This window comes from Nycticebus coucang, chromosome X (assembly GCF_027406575.1).
Source record: "Nycticebus coucang isolate mNycCou1 chromosome X, mNycCou1.pri, whole genome shotgun sequence".
Lineage (NCBI taxonomy): Eukaryota > Metazoa > Chordata > Mammalia > Primates > Lorisidae > Nycticebus > Nycticebus coucang.
Window position 1 is genome coordinate 68,893,247 of NC_069804.1, and position 19,774 is coordinate 68,913,020.

Here is a 19,774-nt window from a genome sequence, read left to right on the forward strand (position 1 = left end):
AATGATGGTGTTATAATTCAAACTGGAAAAACAACACAATTATACTAGAAAAAGATATAGAGAAATAAAAATTGATTTCTGAACCAAATGTGTACTGCCTTGCTCTAAAGCGAATCACTGGGAAATACAGACATGGAACGGATATGTTCCATGTCAAATATTTGCATATTCAAATTAGAAGAGTCATAGCATATATGCTTTTTTCATTTCTTAAAAATAAATGTCAAAAAACTGTTTTATTAGTTTTGTTTAGTTTTTTTTTGTGGCACAAATTTTCTAAACAATTCTCAGTTTTCATTCCAGAAAATATAAGAAACAGTTTGCAAGAACTCATGCAAACATATTTCTCTTAAGGCCATGAACTGGTTTGCATTGTTTTATTCAAGTAGAAAGCCCTTCTAGAATAAGGGGTTTGTAAAGGAAAGCAATTACCTTCAATTCTTGGGCCTATACACTTGCTAGGAGCTCTATCACTCTGCAAGGCAAAAGACAGAATGTTCATTTAAGCATTAGCAAAATGTTCTCTATTCACATTTTAAAAAATCTAATACGCACTAAGTTTTTCTGGAGGATTCTTTTTGTATATTACAAAACAAAATAGCAAAAGCTTAGCATAAGAATCTTTTTTTCTTAGAAAGGTCAAGCACATACTTCTTGACCTCATGTCCTTTACACAATGGCAAATTGTTCGTATAAAATGTCTCTTATCCTATAAAAATCTTGACAAAAGCAGCCTTCTAATCCGATGCAACCAGTTTCTGCTCTACGGACCGCTACTTGATTTTTGCAAACAAGCACACCTCCTACAAATTCAGCTTGAATACCCTCCCTTAAAAGAACTTGCTTGAAGTCTGATAGTCTTGGTTCGTTCATAAAAACTGACTGATGTCCAGGTACCTCATGAGGTTGTAAGGGCTCCAAAGTAGGAATGATATCACTTTCTTCACCTTTTACTTTCTCATCATCTCCAAACAGCCTTTTCATGGCCTTTTGTTGTGCTATAACGCTAGAATCTGAAGGAGTATCTACTTGCATTTCTGAGTCTTCTCCATCATCCTTCAGTTCTCCTTCTTCTAAAATAAATCCTGTGTCCACTTAGGAAACTCTCATGTCTAAGACATCACCTATCCAAGCTAATTCAGCATCTTTTGCTTTACAAAACTGAAGGGAGCTGACAAGTGAGTCTTTTAATCTCACCTGGTAGATGTGTATTTCACTAGTGGCATCAACAGTTTCATGTAGCTTTGGCATGTACAATTTAATATCTTTTCCATCAAATACAGGGCAGCACTCAGCCAGATCTGGACTGGCCTCTGGTGGGCAATGGACAATAATCAACTGTCGTGGTTTCATCTGATTAATGATTTTTTTAATGGAATCTCCATAAGAGTGTCCTTCATAGTCTATGTAAGTAACCCTGGCTTTTATTTCAATAGACTCCGTAGTGGAAATACACTTAGTAGGAACATCAGATAAACCCTGATCCATAGGTTCATCTCCATTTGTCAAACCAGATTCTAATTTGCTTTTTTCTTCTTCAGTAGCTTGAAGTTCTGGCACTAAGAAATCCTCTGGTTTGATAATCTCTCCATATTCATCCCATTTAATTCTTTCTTCTGGAGCAGAAACCATAGCATAAGACTTTTTTGCCTGTATGAAGAAACTTCCTTAAGGACTCCCTTCAACCTTCATCATCAGGTCATGCTTTGTCTTATGAGCTGACGGCTGGTCAATATCTTCCTCAATGTTGCTCTCATCCATAGAATCTATATCCTCCTTTTTTGACTGTTCGAGTTTTTTTATTTTTTAAATTATTTATATATTTATTTTATTACATCATAGCTGTGTACATTAATGTGATCATGGGGCACCATACATTGGTTTTATAGACCGTTTGACACATTTTCATCACACTGGTTAACATAGCCTTCCTGGCATTTTCTTAGTTATTGTGTTAAGACATTTACATTCTACATTTACTACGTTTCACATATACCCTTGTAAGATGCACCACAGGTGTAATCCCACCAATCCCTCTCCCTCCGCACCCCATTTGCACCTTCCCCCTATTCTTAGCTTATAACTGGGTTATAGCTTTCATGTGACAGCCATAAATTAGTTTCATAGTAGAGCTGAGTACATTGGCTACTTTTTTTCCCATTCTTGAGATACTTTACTAAGAAGAATATGTTCCAGCTCCATCCAGCTTCTTTCTTTAGTTTTTCTTTTTCCAAATATTCCTCAAGTTATTTTCCTTCAAGCTTCACGTGTTCCTCAACTCGATTTCTGTATTTTTTTTTTAGAATAATTATCAATTAGGAAAAATACTAAAGTCCCAGGAGTAGTTCTGTAAGTTAGAATAATTGAGTTCTTAGGGTCCTGACACCACTGAATAAAGAGATCCCTTGAAAATGCACATTCTAGGTCAGGTTGGCTTCTGAGTACAACTTTGGGGCTAGCAACAGGAGCCAAGTCAGAAATACCATGACATAAAGAGAGCTGGCAAAACTGAAATGGATTATTTTATCAGTCATCCATTCTATCTGTGACTTAAAAAACTCCACCACGTTATAGCTGAAATTATTTAAAAGTGCCAATGAGTAAACACCCAGTCCTGCATCTTTAGTTCTCCAAATTTGATAAAGAAGTTGAGCAGGTTCCAAAACTCTGCCTGCTGTGTCCACTGCTACTAATACATTTCCATCACCTTGAAGTGTTTCTAGGACATTTGTCAGAAGCTGCTCATCTCTCTGTTTTTTCTAGGCTGCACATATGTAGCATTAAATGAATCTGTGATAAGTAAGGAGAGTCTGCTTAACAGTTAAAGTGAACATCCATTTAAATGGATCTCCCTCTTTTGGTTGAAGTCAACTGCATAAAAAATTTCTTGCTCTCCATCTCTGACTATTTTCCATATTGTTCCACCTATCATATGACCAGCTGGCAGAGGTGAGATGGAGAAGCCATGTCCTTTACCTTTCTTTCGTTATTTTTTATTATTAAAATATAGCTTGGTACATTAATGCAATCATGGGGAACTATACACTGGTTTTTTAAACAGTTTGACACATTTTTATCACGCTGATTAACATAGCCTTCCTGGCATTTTCTTAGTTATTGAGTTAAGACATTTATATTCTACATTTACTAGGTTTCACATGTACCCTTGTAAGATGCAACACAGGTGTAATCCTACAAATCACGCTCCCTCCACCCATCCTCCCCCCTCCCTCCCCTAACTCTCCCCCTTCCCCATATTCTTAGCTTATAACTGGGTTATACCTTTCATATGAAAGCCATAACTTAGTTTCATAGTAGGGCTGAGTACATTGGATAATTTTTCTTCCATACTTGAGATACTTTACTAAGAAGAATGTGTTCCAGCTCCATCCATGTAAACACGAAAGAGGTAAAGTAAATATCTTTCTTTAAGGCTGCATAATATTCCATGGTGTACATATACCACAATTTATTAATGCATTTGTGGATCGATGGGCACTTGGGCTTTTTCCATAAATTAGCAATTATTAATTGGGCTGCAATAAACATTCTGGTAGAAATATCTTTGTTATAATGTGATTTTTGGTCTTCTGGGTTTATACCTCGTAGAGGAATTATAGAATTGAATGACAGTTCTGTATTTAGATCTCTAAGTGTTCTCCAAACATCTTTCCAAAAGGAATGTATTAATTTGCATTCCCACCAGCAGTGTGGAAGTTTTCCCTTATCTCCACATCCACGCCAACATCTCTGGCCTTGGAATTTTGTGATTTGGGCTAATCTTAGTGGAGTTAGATGGCATCTCAAGGTAGTTGTGATTTGCATTTCTCTGATGATTAAAGATGATGAGCATTTTTTCGTGTCTGTAGGCCGTGCACCTGTCTTCTTCAGAGAAGTTTATCTTCAAGTTCCTTGCCCAGCCTGCGATGGGATCACTTGTTCTTTTCTTGCTTATACGTTTGAGTTCTCTGTGGATTCTGGTTATTAAACCTTTGTCAGAGACATTATCTGCAAATATCTTCTTCCATTCTGAGGGGTGTCTGCTTGCTTTATTTACTGTGTTCTTGGCTGTGCAAAAGCTTTTAGTTTAATCAGGTCCCAGTAATGTATTTTTGAAGTTGCTTCAATTGCCTGGGGGTCCTCCTCATAAAGTTCTCACCCAGATGGATTTCTTCAAGGGTTTTCCCTGCACTCTCTTCTAGTATTTTTATAGTTTTATGCCTTAAGTTTAAATCTTTTAATACAGTGAGAGTCTATCTTAGTTAACGGTGAAAGGTGTGGATCCAGTTTCAGTCTTCTATAGGTTGCCAGCCAGTTCACCCAGCACCATTTGTTAAATAGGGAATCTTTTTCCCACTGAATGTTTTTAATTGGCTTGTCAAAGGTCAAATAACGGTAAGTAGCTGGATTAATCTCTTGGTTCTCTATTCTGTTCCAGACATCTACTTCTCTATTTTTGTGCCAGTACCATGCTGTTTTGATTACTATTGATTTGTTGTATTGTCTGAAGTCAGGTAGCATGATTCCTCCTGCTTTGTTTTTATTTCTGAGTAATGTCTTGGCTATTTGAGGTTTTTTTCTGATTCTATATAAAATGAAGTATTATTTTTTCAAGATCTTTAAAGTATGACAGTGGAGCTTTAATAGGAATTGCATTAAAATTGTACATTGCTTTGGGCAGCATGGACATTTTAACAATGTTGATTCTTCCCAGCCTTGAGCATGGTATGTTTTTCGATTTGCTAACATTTTCAGCTATTTCATTTCTTAGAATTTCATAGTTCTCTTTATAGAGATCTTTCACGTATTTTGTTAGATAAACTCCCAAATATTTCATCTTCTTTGGCACTACTGTGAATGGAATAGAGTCCTTAACTGCTTTTTCAGCTTAACTATTGTTGGTATATGTAAAGGCCACTGATTTACGAATGTTGATTTTGTAACCTGAGATGCTGCTGTATTCCTTAATCACTTCTAAGAGTTTTATAGTAGAATCCCTGGTGTTTTCCAGATATACAATCATATCCTCTGCAAAGACAGAAAATTTGTTCTCTTCTGAACCTATACAGATACCATTGATCACCATTTCTTTCCTAATTGCGATGGCTAAAACTTCCATTATAATGTTAAAGAGCAGTGGAGAAAATGGGAAGCCTTGTCTGGTTCCTGATCTGAGTGGAAATGATTTCAATTTAACTCCATTCAATACGATATTGGCTGTGGGTTTGCTGTGGATGGCCTCTATCAGTTTAAGAAATGTCCCTTCTATACCAATTTTCTTAAATGTTCTGATCATGAAGGGATGCTGGATATTATCAAAAGCTTTTTCTGCATCAATTGAGAAAATCATATGGTCTTTGTTTTTTAATTTTTTTATGTGCTGAATTATACTTATAGATTTACATATATTAAACCAGCCTTGGGACATTGAGATAAAAGTGACTTGGTCATAGTGTATAATTTGTTTGATGTGTTGCTGGACTCTGTTAGGATCTTGTTGAATTTTTTTACATCTATATTCATTAGTGATATTTGTCTATAATATTTTTTTCCTGTTGGGTCTTTTTCTGGTTTGGGGATCAGGGTGACGCTTGCTTCATAGAACGTTTTGGGTAGTCTTTCCTCTTTTTCTACATTTTGGAACAGGTTCAGTTATATAGGTACAAATTCCTCTTTAAAAGTTTCGTAAAATTCTGACGTGAAGCCATCTGGTCTTGTGCTTTTCTTTTTTGGGAGATCTCATATGGTAGATGCTATTTCAGAACTTGATATTGGCATGTTCAACATTTCCACTTGATTCTGGTTAGGTCTTGGAATGTGACATGCTTCCAAGTATTGGTTAGTTTTCTTCAGATTTTCATATTTCTGAGAATAAAGTTTCTTGTAATATTCATTAAGGATTTTTTGAATTTCTGAGGAATCTGTGGTTATTTTGTCTTTGTCATTTCTGATTGATGAAACTAGAGATTTTACTCTTTTTTTCCTAGTTAGGTTACCCAAATGTTTATCTATTTTATTGACCATTTCAAAAAACCAACTTTTTTATTTATAGATCTGTTGTATAATTCTTTTGTTTTCAATTTCATTTCATTCTGCTCTAATTTTGGTTATTTCTTTTCTTCTACTGGGTTTTGAGTTGGAATGTTGTTCCTTTTCCAGTTGCTTGAGATATCCCATTAAGTTGGTCACTTCCTCTCTTTTCGTTCTCTTGAGGAAGGCTTGCAGTGCTATATATTTCCCTGTTAAGACTGCCTTTGTGGTATCCCAGAGGTTCTGATAATTTGTGTCTTCATTGTCGTTTTGTTCCAGAAATTTGGCGATTTCCTTCTTGATCTCATCTCTGACTCAGCTATCACTCCGCATAAAGTTATTTAACTTTCAAGTTTTTGTATGAGTATGCAGGTTTCTGTTGTTACTGAGTTCAAATTTTATTCCATGGTGTTCCAAGAGGATGCAAGGAATAATTTCTTTTCCTTTAAATTTACTGAGGTTAGACTTGTGACTGAAGATGTTATCTATTTTGGAGTATGTTCCATGGGCTGATGAGAAGTATGTTTATTCGGTTTGGTTGGGATGAAATGTTCTGCAGATGTCTGCTAAATCCAAATGTTGGATGGTTATGTGTAAACCTACAATTTCTTTGCTCACCTTCTTTTTGGAGGATCTATCCAACAGTGCCAAAGGAGTGTTGAAATTTCCGACTATTATTGAGCTGGAGGGAATCAAGTTGCTCATGTCTGTTAGAGTTTCTCTTATAAATAAAGGTGCATTTTGGTTGGGGGCATAAATATTCGTAATTGAAATCTCATCATATTGAATATGACTCTTAATAAATGTGAAGTGACCATTCTTTTCTTTCTTTACTTTTGTTGGTTTAACGGCTATTGTTTCTGCAAATAGAATTGCAATGCCTGCTTTTTTCTGATTACCATTTGCCTGAAATACGGATGACCATCCTTTTACCCTGAGCCTATATTTATCTTTTAAGGTAATATGTGACTCTTGTATGCAGCAAATATCTGTCCTGAGTTTTTGTATCCAGTCAGCTAACGTGTGCCTCTTTAGAGGACTCTTTAAGCCATTCACATTAATGGAGAATATGGAAAAGTTTGGTAACATTTTGGGTATCAAGTTTTTCAAAAGTCCAGTGGACATTTTTAATCTTTTCACCATTGTGGAAGTTGGAGTTTGATCAAAAGTTTCTGAGTGAGTGTACTTTTGTGGTAGAGGATAGTGCTGGTCTTTATGGAGAATAGGTCTGAGAATATCCTGAAGAGCTGTTTCGGTCATGGCAAATTTCTTCGACATATGAATGTCATTGAAGTATTGAATTTCTCCATCATAAATGAAATCCAGTTTAGCTGGATACAGGATTAGGGGTTCAAAGTTACTTTGTTTTAGGAGATAAAAAGTTGCTGACCACCCTCTTCTGGCTTGAAAGGTTTCAGAAGAGAGATCTGCAGTCATTCTAATATTCTTCCCTTTGTACATAATTGATTTCTTATGTCTGGCTGCTTTCAGAATTTTCCCCTTCATATTAACACTATTGAAGTTTATTATGATATGCCTGGGGGATGTCTTATTCGGATTGAGTTGTGCTGGGATTCTGAAACTGTCTGCTATCTGAATTTCAGAATCACTCGGCGTGTCTGGAAAATTCTTTTTCATAATTTCATGGAGAAGGGCCTCTGTGCCTGACGAGTCCACTTCATCACTTTTGGGGATTCCAATGAGGCAGATATTAGCCTTCTTCAAATTATTCCAGAGCCCTCTGAGAGAATGATCCATTTTTGTTCTTCATTTCTCTTCCTCTTTGTGAATTTCAAAGCGTTCAAAGGCTTTGTCTTCAATGTCAGAAATTTGCTTTTCTGCTCGCTCCACTCTGTTACTGAGGGATTCTACTGTATTTTTCAGATTTTTGGGGCTGCAAATTCTTGCTTCAGTGCATCAAAATCTTTTGTGGTTTTGTCTTTAAATTCGTTAAATTCTTGAGGAATCTTTTGAATTTCTTCTCTAATTTCTAATTCCAAATTTTCCTCCATTCTATTAATCTTGATTGCAATCCAAATTCTGAATTTGATTTCTGACATCTCAGCCAGCTGTTTATGAATGGGATCTTCAGTTACATCTGCCATTTCTTTCCTTGTAGCGAGCAATCTATTCTGGTTATTCATGTTACCAGAGTCTTTCCACTGATTCTGCCCCATTATTATTTTACACCGTTTGACTTTTCTCCTGGAGCTTTGTTGAGGACCCATACAATGCTACGGCCTGAGACACTGGGGACCTGTTTGGTGTGGTGGGTCTAAGTGGTTCTGTCTTGTTTTCAGTTGGTCTCTGTCCAACCCTAGTGAAACAATTACTCTGGGTTGAAGTCACAGCTGTGGAGAAATGCCAGCAATTAAGTCACCCTGCCCCCTGCAGGCAACAATTGGAAAAAGAAAATCAAACCTTCCTTCAACCACACAGCCTTGAATAGTCCTCGGTACCACTTGAATAGTCCTTGGATGATTGGCTTAGTTCAAAAAGTCCAAATCAATTGTCTCAGTCAGCACCTGTCTCAGATGGTAGAGCTTAAAATGCCTCTGGTGGTTGGAGGGGGTTGGCGGTTCAGGGTGAGGGGTGATCTGGCGGATGCCGATACAAATGGAAAACTCTCAACCATAAAACTCAGAATAAGGTCCCCAAGCACTTGAACCATGGGAAAAAGCTCAATCCACTGACCCGATGCCATCCCAGCTACTGCCACTGAAGCTGCTAAAGCCATGGACAGAGACGCGGGAGCCAGCTACAGCTGGTTGGAGCCACAAGCCCGCCAGCAACCATGCGAAACCAGTGCCACTCTCCCCAAAGCCGATTGTAGTCGCCAATTTGCAAGAGAACCTGAGAACAGAGTAAAAAGACTTAAGGGGCATGGACACTTGCACTGAGTGGAAAGGTCGGTCACAAGTGCTGTCTGGAAGGGAACAGCTGAGGTTACACAATTCTTGGGCCACAAATTTTACAGAAATTCCAAAATGGCGATCAGCCATGGAAGGTAGTTACCATGGTAACAACATAAACTGAAAATCAGGTATAAGCCTGGGAACCACTCACAGTGCCATCTGGTGTCCAGAAATTATATTGCAGTATGAATATATTCCTACGAAAGTTGATCCCTGCAGCAGACATATAGATGTATGTAGGTATATTTCTACACGCAAAAATATTTTTGTAGTTGGTGCCCTTTTCTTTCTTTGTTGTTGTTGTTTTTTGGGTTTTTGTTTTGTTTTGTTTTGTCCTGTTTTTTCCTCACCATTTTCTTGGAGGAGCTTTCGATAATTTTTTATTACTTTATATATAGATATATTTTTTATTTCTATGTTTTCTAATTTAATTTCCTCTATCTTCTCTTTTAACATTTATACTAACACTACTTTTTTCCCTCTTTTTTCTTTCTTTCAATTATTTTACAATTATCACTATTTTTATTGCAGTTGTTTTTATATTGCTGTTGTCGTGGGTGTTGTCTGTATGTCTATGTGTTTCCGTCTGTTTCTGTATCTATGGGCCCATCTGCCTGATAACCTTTGTATCTGTTTATTTTTTCATTTGGTCTCAATGAGATTGGTGTTATGACCTGCAACTCTGAGCTCCTAGCACTACCCTCCACTCTCACTCTGTGATCTGGTGACCTGCCACTCCAGGAGTCCAGATTCTTGGGTGAACTCTTGAGAGGCGTAGACAGGACCTGGACTGCAGATGGCCAGTGCTGACTATGTAACAAAGGAGCGAGAAGACAACGGTCGGCTAAGACGGAATTACACTGGAGCGGTGGTGCCCCAAGGTGCAGAGCAACAGCCGTCTTCAGCAATAACAAGGCCCACTCCCACATATCCCATAGCCTCTCCTCCTGTCTTCCTGGGCAACCAGATGAGGCCGAGCATCTTCTCAAATGGCAACCGCCATGGAACAGACCTGGGACTGAAACACAGGCCCCGTGAGTAAAGGGTTTGCCTGAGGCGACACAGACCTGGGTGGAACATGGGGACTAGAAAACACACCCACAGAGCCAGGAAACTCCCATGATGGGGCTGATCACGAGGACCACTCTACTGAGCCTAAGACAAAACTGGCCCTCAGGGGATCACCAGCCCACAGAAAAAGGAGGCCAAGAGGCTACAGCTGACAACTAATTGTGCTGCAAATACAAATCCGCAGGAGTAAAGACAGGGCCTGAGGCACAGGTTCTGGGAACACAAATCAGCCTCTCCTCTGCTGAGGAATCTAGCAAGGTCAGAACCAACCCCACAGGGTTGTTCCATTCACCCAATAACATAAACTAAGGGTGGGGGTGGAACTGAGTGAACACCTCCAGCCTCCATCAAGTGCCCGAGGTCGATAGGCCACACCACCACCTGCTGGATAAAGACAGAGAGCAGCAGCCTAGATGAGAAGACACAGACCACCCTGTGACATAAGCAGGTGCAAACCTCTGGAGTATCTGCTTACTGCTGAAAACTGACTAGGAAACAGCCCTGTGGGGCTAGAAGCGACTGGGTATGACAGAGCTGAAAGGTGGGGAAGGAGGCATCAACCTTCCCAGACTGATCTATTTACTGGGTGGCTCCTCCTGACCCCACGCAGCACTGGAGCAAGCCATAGTAGAGCGGTCACCAGACCCCTGTGATCCAGTTCCCAGGGACTTCTTGAACTCTCCCACCCAAGACAGCTGCTGATTGAGACAATTGATTTGGACCTTTTGAACTCAGCCAATAACCTGGGGACTATCCAGGTGGTGTCCTGGGTGTGTGATTGTAGGAACGTTTGATTTTCCTTTTCCATTCGTTGCCTGTGGTGGGTGGGTTGACTTAATTGCTGGTATTTCTCCACAACTGAGACTTCAACCCAGAGTAACTGTTTCACTAGGGTCAAATAGAAACCAGTTGAAAACAAGAGAGAATAACTTAGCCACTCTACACCAAACAGGGCCCCAGTTTCTCAGGCCAGAGCACTATACGGGTCCTCGACAAAGCACAAAGGGAGAAATCAAAGTGAGTAAAACAATCATGGGGCGGAATCATCAGAAAAACTCTGGTAACATGAATAACCAGAATAGATCAACCCCCCCCAAGGAAAGTTATGGCAGATGAAATTGAATATCCCATTCATAAACAACTGCCTGAGATGTCAGAAATCGAATTCAGAATTTGGATGACAAACAAGATTAACAAAATGGAACTAGGAATTCGAGGAGAAATTCAAAAGCTTTCTCAAGAATTTAATGTATTTAAAGACAAAACTACCAAAGACTTAGACACACTAAAGCAAAAATTTGCAGCACTCAAAGATCTGAAAAATACAGTAGAATCGCTCAGCAACAGAATGGAGAAAGCGGAAGAAAGGATTTCCAACATTGAAGATAAAGCCTATGAACACTCTCAAATTCTCAAAGAGGAAGAGAAATGGAGAGCAAAAACAGATCATTCTCTCCGAGAGCTTTGGTTTAATTTGAAGAAGGTCAAAATCCCAATCATTGGAATTCCTGAAACCGATGAAGTGGCCTCGCTGGGCACAGAGGCCCTTCTACATGAAATTATGAAAGAGAACTTTACAGACATGCCTAGAGATTCTGAAATACAGATAGGAGACAGCTTCAGAATGCCAGCACAACTCAATCCGAATAAGACATCCCAAAGGCATATCATAATGAGCTTCACTAAAGTTAATATGAAGGAGAAAGTTCTCAAAGTTGCCAGGAGAAAGAAAGTTATTACGTACAAAGGCAAGAATATTAGAATGACTGCAGACCTCTCTGCTGAAACTTTTCAAGACAGAGAGGGTGGTCACCGAATTTTAATCTCCTAAAGCAAAATAATTTCCAACCCCGGATCTTCTATCCAGCTAAAATGAGTTTCATCTATGATGGACAAATTAAATACTTTAATGACATTCATATATTGAATAAATTTGCCATAACCAAACCAGTTCTTCAGGATATTCTCAGACCTATGCTCCATAAAGACCAACACAATCCTATACCACAAAAGTAAACTCACTCAGAAACTTCTGATCAAGCTCCAACTTCCACACTGGTGAACAGATTCAAAATGCCCACTGGACTTTTGAAAAACTCGATACCCAAAACTTCAACAGACTTATCAATATTCTCCATTAATGTGAACGGCTTAAACTGTCCTCTAAAGAGGCATAGGCTAGATGACTTGATACCAAAACTCAGGCCAGATATTTGTTGCATACAAGAGTCACATCTTAACTTAAAAGATAAATACAGACTCAGGGTGAAAGGATGGTCATCCGTATTTCAGGCAAATGGTAATCAGAAAAAAACAGGTGTTACAATCTTATTTGCAGATACAATAGGATTTAAACCAACAAAAGTAAAGAAGGACAAGAATGGTCACTACATATTTGTTAAGGGTAATACTCAATATGATGAGATTTCAATCTTTAATATCTATGCACCCAACTAGAATGCACCTCAATTTATAAGAGAAACTCTAACAGACATGAGTAACTTGATTTCCTCCAGCTCCATAATAGTCGGGGATTTCAACACCACTTTGGCAGTGTTGGATAGATCCTCAAACAAGAAGCTGAGCAAAGAAATCTTAGATTTAAACCTAACCATACAACTTTTGGATTTAGTGGATATCTACAGAACATTTCATCCCAACAAAACCGAATACACATACTTCTCATCACCTCACGGATGTTACTCCAAAATTGATCACATCTTAGGTCACAAGTCTAACCTCAGTAAATTTAAAGAAATAGAAATTATTCCATGCATCTTCTCGGACCACCATGGAATAAAACTTGAGCTGAATAACAACAGGAATCTGCAAACTCATACAAAAACATGGAGGTTAAATAACCTTATGTTGAATGATAGCTGGGTCAGAGATGAGATTAAGAAAGAAAATGCCAATTTTTGGAACAAAATGACAATGTATATACGAACTATCAGAACCTCTGGGACACCGCAAAGGGCGTTCTAAGAGGGAAATTTATAGCACTGCAATCCTTCCTCAAGAGAATGGAAAAAGAGGAAGTTAACAACTTAATGGGACATCTCAAGCAACTAGAAAAGGAAGAACATTCCAACCCCAAACCCAGTAGAAGAAAAGAAATAACCAAAATTAGAGCAGAATTAAATGAAATTGAAAACAAAAGAATAATACAACAGATCAATAAATCAAAAAGCCAGTTTTTTGAAAAGGTCAATAAAATAGATAAACCTTTGGCCAACCTAATCCGGAAAAAAATAGTAAAATCTCTAATCTCATCAATCAGAAACAACAAAGGTGAAATAACAACAAACACCTCAGAAATCCAAAAAATCCTAATGACTATTACAAGAAACTTTATTCTCAGAAATATGAAAATCTGAAGGAAATTGACCGATACTTGGAGCACGTCAACTTCCAAGACTTAGCCAGAATCAAATGGAAATGCTGAACAGGACAATTTCAAGTTCAGAAATAGCATCAACTATACAAAACCTCCCTAAAAAGAAAAGCCCAGGACCAGAGGGTTTCACGTCACAATTCTACCACACCTTTAAAGAGGAATTAGTACCTATGTTACTCAACCTGTTCCAAAAGGTAGAAAAAGAAGGAAGACTAAACAACACATTCTATGAAGCAAACATCACCCTGTTCACCAAACCAGGAAAGACCCGACGAGAAAAGAAAACTATAGACCGATATCACTAGTGAATATAGATGCAAAAATATTCAACAAGATCCTACCAAACAGAATCCAGCAACACGTCAAACAAATTATACATGATGACCAAGTCGGTTTTATCCCAGGGTCTCAAGGCTGGTTCAATATACATAAATCTATAAATGTAGTTCAGCACATAAACAAATTAAAAAACAAAGACCATATGATTCTCTCAATCGATGCAGAAAAAGCGTTCGATACTATCCAGAATACCTTCATGATCAGAACACTTAAGAAAATTGGTATAGAAGGGACCGTTCTCAATCTGATAGTTGCCATCTATAGCACACCCACAGCCAACATCATTTTGAATAGACTTAAATTTGAATCATTTCCACTCAGATCTGGAACCAGACAAGGCTGCCCATTGTCTCCATTGCTTTTTAACATTGTAATGGAAGTTTTAGCCACCACAATTAGGGAAGAAAAGGTGACCAAGGTTATCCATATAGGGTCAGAAGAGATCAAACTTTCGCTCTTCGTAGATGATATGATTATATATCTGGAAAACACTAGGGACACTACTACAAAACTCTTAGAAGTGATCAAGGAATACAGCAGAGTCTCAGGTTACATAATCAACATTCATAAATCAGTAGCCTTTATATATACCAACAATAGTCAAGTTGAAAAAACAGTGAAGGACTCTATCCCATTCACAGTAGTGCCAAGAAGATGAAATATTTGGGAATTTATCTAACAAAGGACGTGAAAGATCTCTATAAAGAGAACTATGAAACTCTAAGAAAAGAAATAGCTGAAAATGTTAACAAATGGAAAAACATACCATGCTCATGGCTGGGAAGAATCAACATTGTTGAAATGTCCATACTACCCCAAGCAATATACAATTTCAATGCAATCTCCATTAAAGCTCCACTGTCATACTTTAATGATCTCGAGAAAACAATACTTCGTTTTATATGGAATCAGAAAAAAGCTCGGATAGCCAAGACATTACTCAGAAATAAAAACAAAGTAGGGGGAATCATGCTAGCAGACCTCAGAATATACCACAAATCGATAGTGATCAAAACAGCATGGTATTGGCACAAATACAGAGAACTAGACATCTGGAACAGAATAGAGAATCAAGAGATGAATCCAGCTACTTACCGTTATTTAGTTTTTGACAAGCAATTAAAAACCTTCAGTGGGGAAAAGATTCCCTATTTAACAAATGGTGCTGGGTGAACTGGCTTGCAACCTGCAGAAGACTAAAAATGGACCCAAACTTTTCACCATTAACTAAGATAGACTCTCACTGGATTAAAGATTTAAACCTAAGACATGAAACTATAAAAATACTAAAAGAGAGTGCAGGGGAATCCCTTGAAGAAATCAGTCTCGGAGAGTATTTTATGAGGAGGTCCCCCTGGGCAATTGAAGCAGCTTCAAAAATACAGTGTTGGGACTTGATCAAACTAAAAATCTTCTGCACAGTGAAGAACACAGTAAGTAAAGCATGCAAACAGCCCTCGGAATGGGAGAAGATATTTGCAGGCAATGTCTCTGACAAAGGTTTAATAACCAGAATCCACAGAGAACTCAAACGCATTAGCAAGAAAAGAACAAGGGATCGCATCGCAGGCTGGGCAAAGGACTTGAAGTGAAACTTCTCTGAACAATACAGGTGCACGGCCTTCAGACTTATGAAGAAATGCTCATCATCTTTAATCATCAGAGAAATGCAAATCAAAACTGCTTTGAGATATCGTCTAACTCCACGGATACTAGCCTATATCACACAATCCCAAGACCAGAGATGTTGGCGTGGATGCAGAGAAAAGGGAACACTTTTCCACTGCTGGTGGAACTGCAAATTATTACATTCATTTTGGAAAGATATATGGAGAACACTTAGAGATTTAAAAATAGAACTGTCATTCAATCCTGCAATTCCTCTACTGGGCATATACCCAGAAGACTAAAAATCACATCATAACAAAGATATTTGTACCAGAATGTTTATTGCAGCCCAATTCATAATTGCTAAGTCATGGAAAAAGCCCTAGTGCCCATCTATCCACGAATGGATTAATAAATCGTGGTATATGTACACCATGGAATATTATGTAGCCTTAAAGAAAGATGGGGACTTTATCTCTTTTATGTTTACATGGATGGAACTGGAAAATATTCTTCTTAGTAAAGTATCTCAAGAATGGAAAAAAAATGTACCCAATGTACTCAGCCCTACTATGAAACTAATTTAGGGCTCTCACATGAAAGCTATAACCCAGTTACAACCTAAGAATAGGTGGAAGGGGGAAAAGAAGGGGAGGGGGGATTGTGGGTAGAGGAAGGGGGACCAGTAGGATCACACCTGCGGTGCATCTTACAATGTTATATGTGAAACTTAGGAAATGTTGAATGTAAGTGTCTTAGCCCAATAACTGAAAAACGCCAGGAAGGCTATGTCAACCAGTGTGATGAAAATTTGTCAAACGGTTTATGAAGCTAGTGTGTGATGCCCCATGATCATATCAATGTACACAGCTATGATTTAATAAAAAAAAAATAAAAAAATATTAAAATGTCTCTGTCAACTGGATCACAGAGGTCTGTTGACAACTCAAAATTTTGAACTTGCTCGTTTTTTGTGGGGTTCCCCGAGCTCTTCTCATGGCTGAGGGGTCTCACGTCTGTTTGGTGATGGATTTTGTACATATTGTTTGTATTCTTGTAGTTGCAGATCGTCTCTGAGGGGTTGATTTGCATTATTCAACCTTCTCTCTTGGTGCAGCTCTATTCCACTAGGCTACTTGCTAAATTTCTGTCCTTTAACTCTCCTTCTGGATGGAGCCTCTGTGGAAAGCTGGCTTCAGTCAGCCATCTTGTCTATGCCTCTGAAAATAGTTTCTTTGTAGTTGAAGCTTGCCTCAGCAGGGAAGATGAGCAATTATTTATCTCACCTCTCAGCTAGGCTCCCCTCCTGAAGCTCTGGTGGGTTCTTTCTTGTCATTATCTCTCCCTCCAGACTGGGTCTTGTATTAAGAGCTGGCTCCAATCAACTGTCATCCCCCATTCCCCCTTGTTTTTATTAAAGTGAAAATTGGAGTTAGCTAAAATAGCCAACCCAAGAATTTAGCAAAACACCAAGCTCATTGAGACCAAATGAGCAAATAAACAGATAAAAGCTTACCAGACACACAAGCCCACAGATGCACAAACATTCAGAAACACATAGACATACAGACAACGAAAAATTACAATAAAAATAATGATAATCATAAAATAATTGAAAAAATTGTACAAAACAAATGAAATGAACTAGCAAACAAAAAAAAACCTCTCAAAATCTGATGTAAGCACTCTCAGAAACCATAAGAAGGGAAGAAGGGGAAGAGAGATGGGAAAAAGGAGAAGGAAAAAGTGGTTCTCTCAAAGAAGTTATAAAAGGAGAAGGAAAAAATTAAAAATAGAAAAAATAATATATATAGATGAAAATAATAGAAAATTAGCCATAGCTCCTCCAAAAATGATGAGGAAAAGAAAAACAAAAAGGCACCAACCACAAAAATATTATTCTTGTATATATGTAGAAATATACCTCTATATGTATGATGTAGGAATCAACTTTTCTAGGAATATATTTATAATGCAATATACTTTCTGCACACCAGGTGGTGCTGTGAGTGATTCCCATTCTTATACCTGGTTCACATTTTACACTGTTTCCACAGTAACCACCATACCTGACCAAGCGCCATTTTGGAACTTCTGTAAAATTTTATTGTCTAATTATTGTCCAACCTCAGCTGCTCTGTTCCAGACAGCACTCCTATCCTCCCTCTCAACTCAGTGCAGGAGTTCACCCTTCACAAATCTTTCCACTCTGCTCCCACATTCTCCTGTAAACTGTCAACTGCAATCAGCTGGGGGGGATGGTGCTGGCTGCCAGCGATTTTAGCTTCTGCTGGCTCCTGTGGCTGCAGCACATGGAGACCTTGTCCTCAGTTTTTGTGTCTCAGAGTCTCACTTTTGAATCTGGACTTTTGAGTCTAGCCACCTGCCAGTTCACTTCACAGCCTGAACTGCCAGCATACACCAATATTCCCCACCAGGAATGGTCCAGTCTATTTAATCACTCCTGTTGTTCTGGGGGAAGGTGTCCGCCATTTCGGACAATTGAAAATGTCTCTTTCCTGGGTGGGATCCCTTCCCTTCAATTTTCCATCGGGTTGCTTAGCCCCTTGTGGCTCTGAGCAGGACCCTTTTGGGGCTCTAAATTCGGCAGAAATAAATTTTTGTTAATTGTGTTTTGCCAGGAATTACAAGTTGCTGTCCTTTGTGAGGGAGGGGCCCGCCAGCCAGCATGGCTGAGCAGGGGAAATCTCTACAACAGAGTCCGTGGTTTTAAATTACACCTCATATACAGCAATCTGCCAATTCGCTGCACGTCTCCAGCTGTCTGTCCACACCAATAATCCATGCGGGGAAAAGTTCCAGACCTCCCTTCCTCTCACCTGATGACTTGGGAGAGGTGGGCTACATGTCCGTCCCATCCGCTATCATGCTCCACCTCCTCCTTTACATTTCCAATTCACAATTTGAGAGAAGGTTAGCTGCTGTATTTTATCAAATGCTGCATCCACATCATCCAATGTAAAAAGTGTAAAGCCTTCTGTATTGTGTCAAGACTGGTAAAGATCATATATAAACATCTGTCCCATTTTATAAACAGGAATGGTTGCATAGATAGCACAGTTCAGACCCAGCTTTCCGACAGCATATGTCAGAGCACCAAGATGGAGAGTATCAGGATGAGACAATAGTACTTCAGTGATCTGGTGAACATGCTTTCTCAGGGAAACTGTAATATCCATTGAAAAGTGCTCATCCCAGCCACAGTCCAATAAAAATCTAAACTCATCAACTTGGAGAAGATAGGAAAGAGCAGATTCTTCTTGAACCCCAGACAGGGTAGTCAATATGATAATAGATGTCATTTTTTTTTTTTTGGACAGTAAGAACAAACTAAAAGATTTGATAACTTAGTTGTATATATGATGAAACATTAGGAGTTCAGAAGAGTTCTCTATAAATCTGAAAGACTGCCAATTTCCTTTCATCTAGTTTTCCTGGTCCCAGTTGATCCTTCAGACAGCTGTCAGAGACCATGCACATCAGGCCTCCCCCCAAACCGTCCACTGCCCTTCCCAACCCCTTGACAAATCCAGGTTCGAGAGAGACAAAAGCTGGTGGTGTTCATTCAACAGCACTTGTGGAGGTCAGCCGGCAGAAGGCCCTCATGGTGGCTGCCATTTTTGATCTGGAGGTGAACTTCCTTAAGTGATACTCTTGCCTCAGCCTCCCAAGTAGCTGAGACTGCAGGTGCCTGCCACAATACCTGGCTATTTTTTTGATTGTTGTTGTTGCTGTTGTCATTGTTGTTCTGCTGGCCTGGGCCAGGCTTGAACCCGACACCATTGGTGTATTTGGCTGGTGTTGTAACCACTGTGCTACAGGTGCTGGGCCCATTGTCATACTTTACAGATCTTGAAAAAATAGTACTCCATTTTATATGTTTTAAGAAAAAACCTCAAACAGCCAATACATTACTTATAAATAAAAAGAAATCAGGAGCCATTATGTTGTCAGACTTTAGGCCATATTATAAATCTATAGTGATCAAAACAGCCTCATTCCAGCACAGAAATACAGAGGCAGACATATGGAACAGAATAGAGAACCAAGAGATGAACCAAGCCACTTATTGTCATTTGATCTTTGTTAAGCCTATCAAAAACATACTTTGGGAGAATATTCCCTATTTAAGAAATGGTTTGGGTGAACTGGCTGGTGACCTGTGGAAGACTGAAACTGGACCCTCACCTTTCATCATTAGCAAAAATTGATTCTCACTGGACAAAAGATTAAAAAATAAGACAGGAAGCTATAGAAATACTAGGACAGAGTGTATGGAAAATACTTGAAGAAATTGGTCTGGGAGAATTTTTTCTGAGTAGGACCCCCTGGAAATTCCAGAAACATCAAATTATATTACTGGGATCCAATCAACCTAAAAAGCTTCTGCAAG

At 38.7% G+C, this 19,774-nt stretch overlaps 1 pseudogene; it reads right to left on the minus strand.

Annotated features, from left to right (window-relative positions):
* Positions 1-669: 669 nt before the first annotated feature.
* Positions 670-18,683, minus strand: LOC128577936 (cleavage and polyadenylation specificity factor subunit 2-like; annotated as a pseudogene).
* Between the last annotated feature and the right edge of the window lie 1,091 nt (positions 18,684-19,774).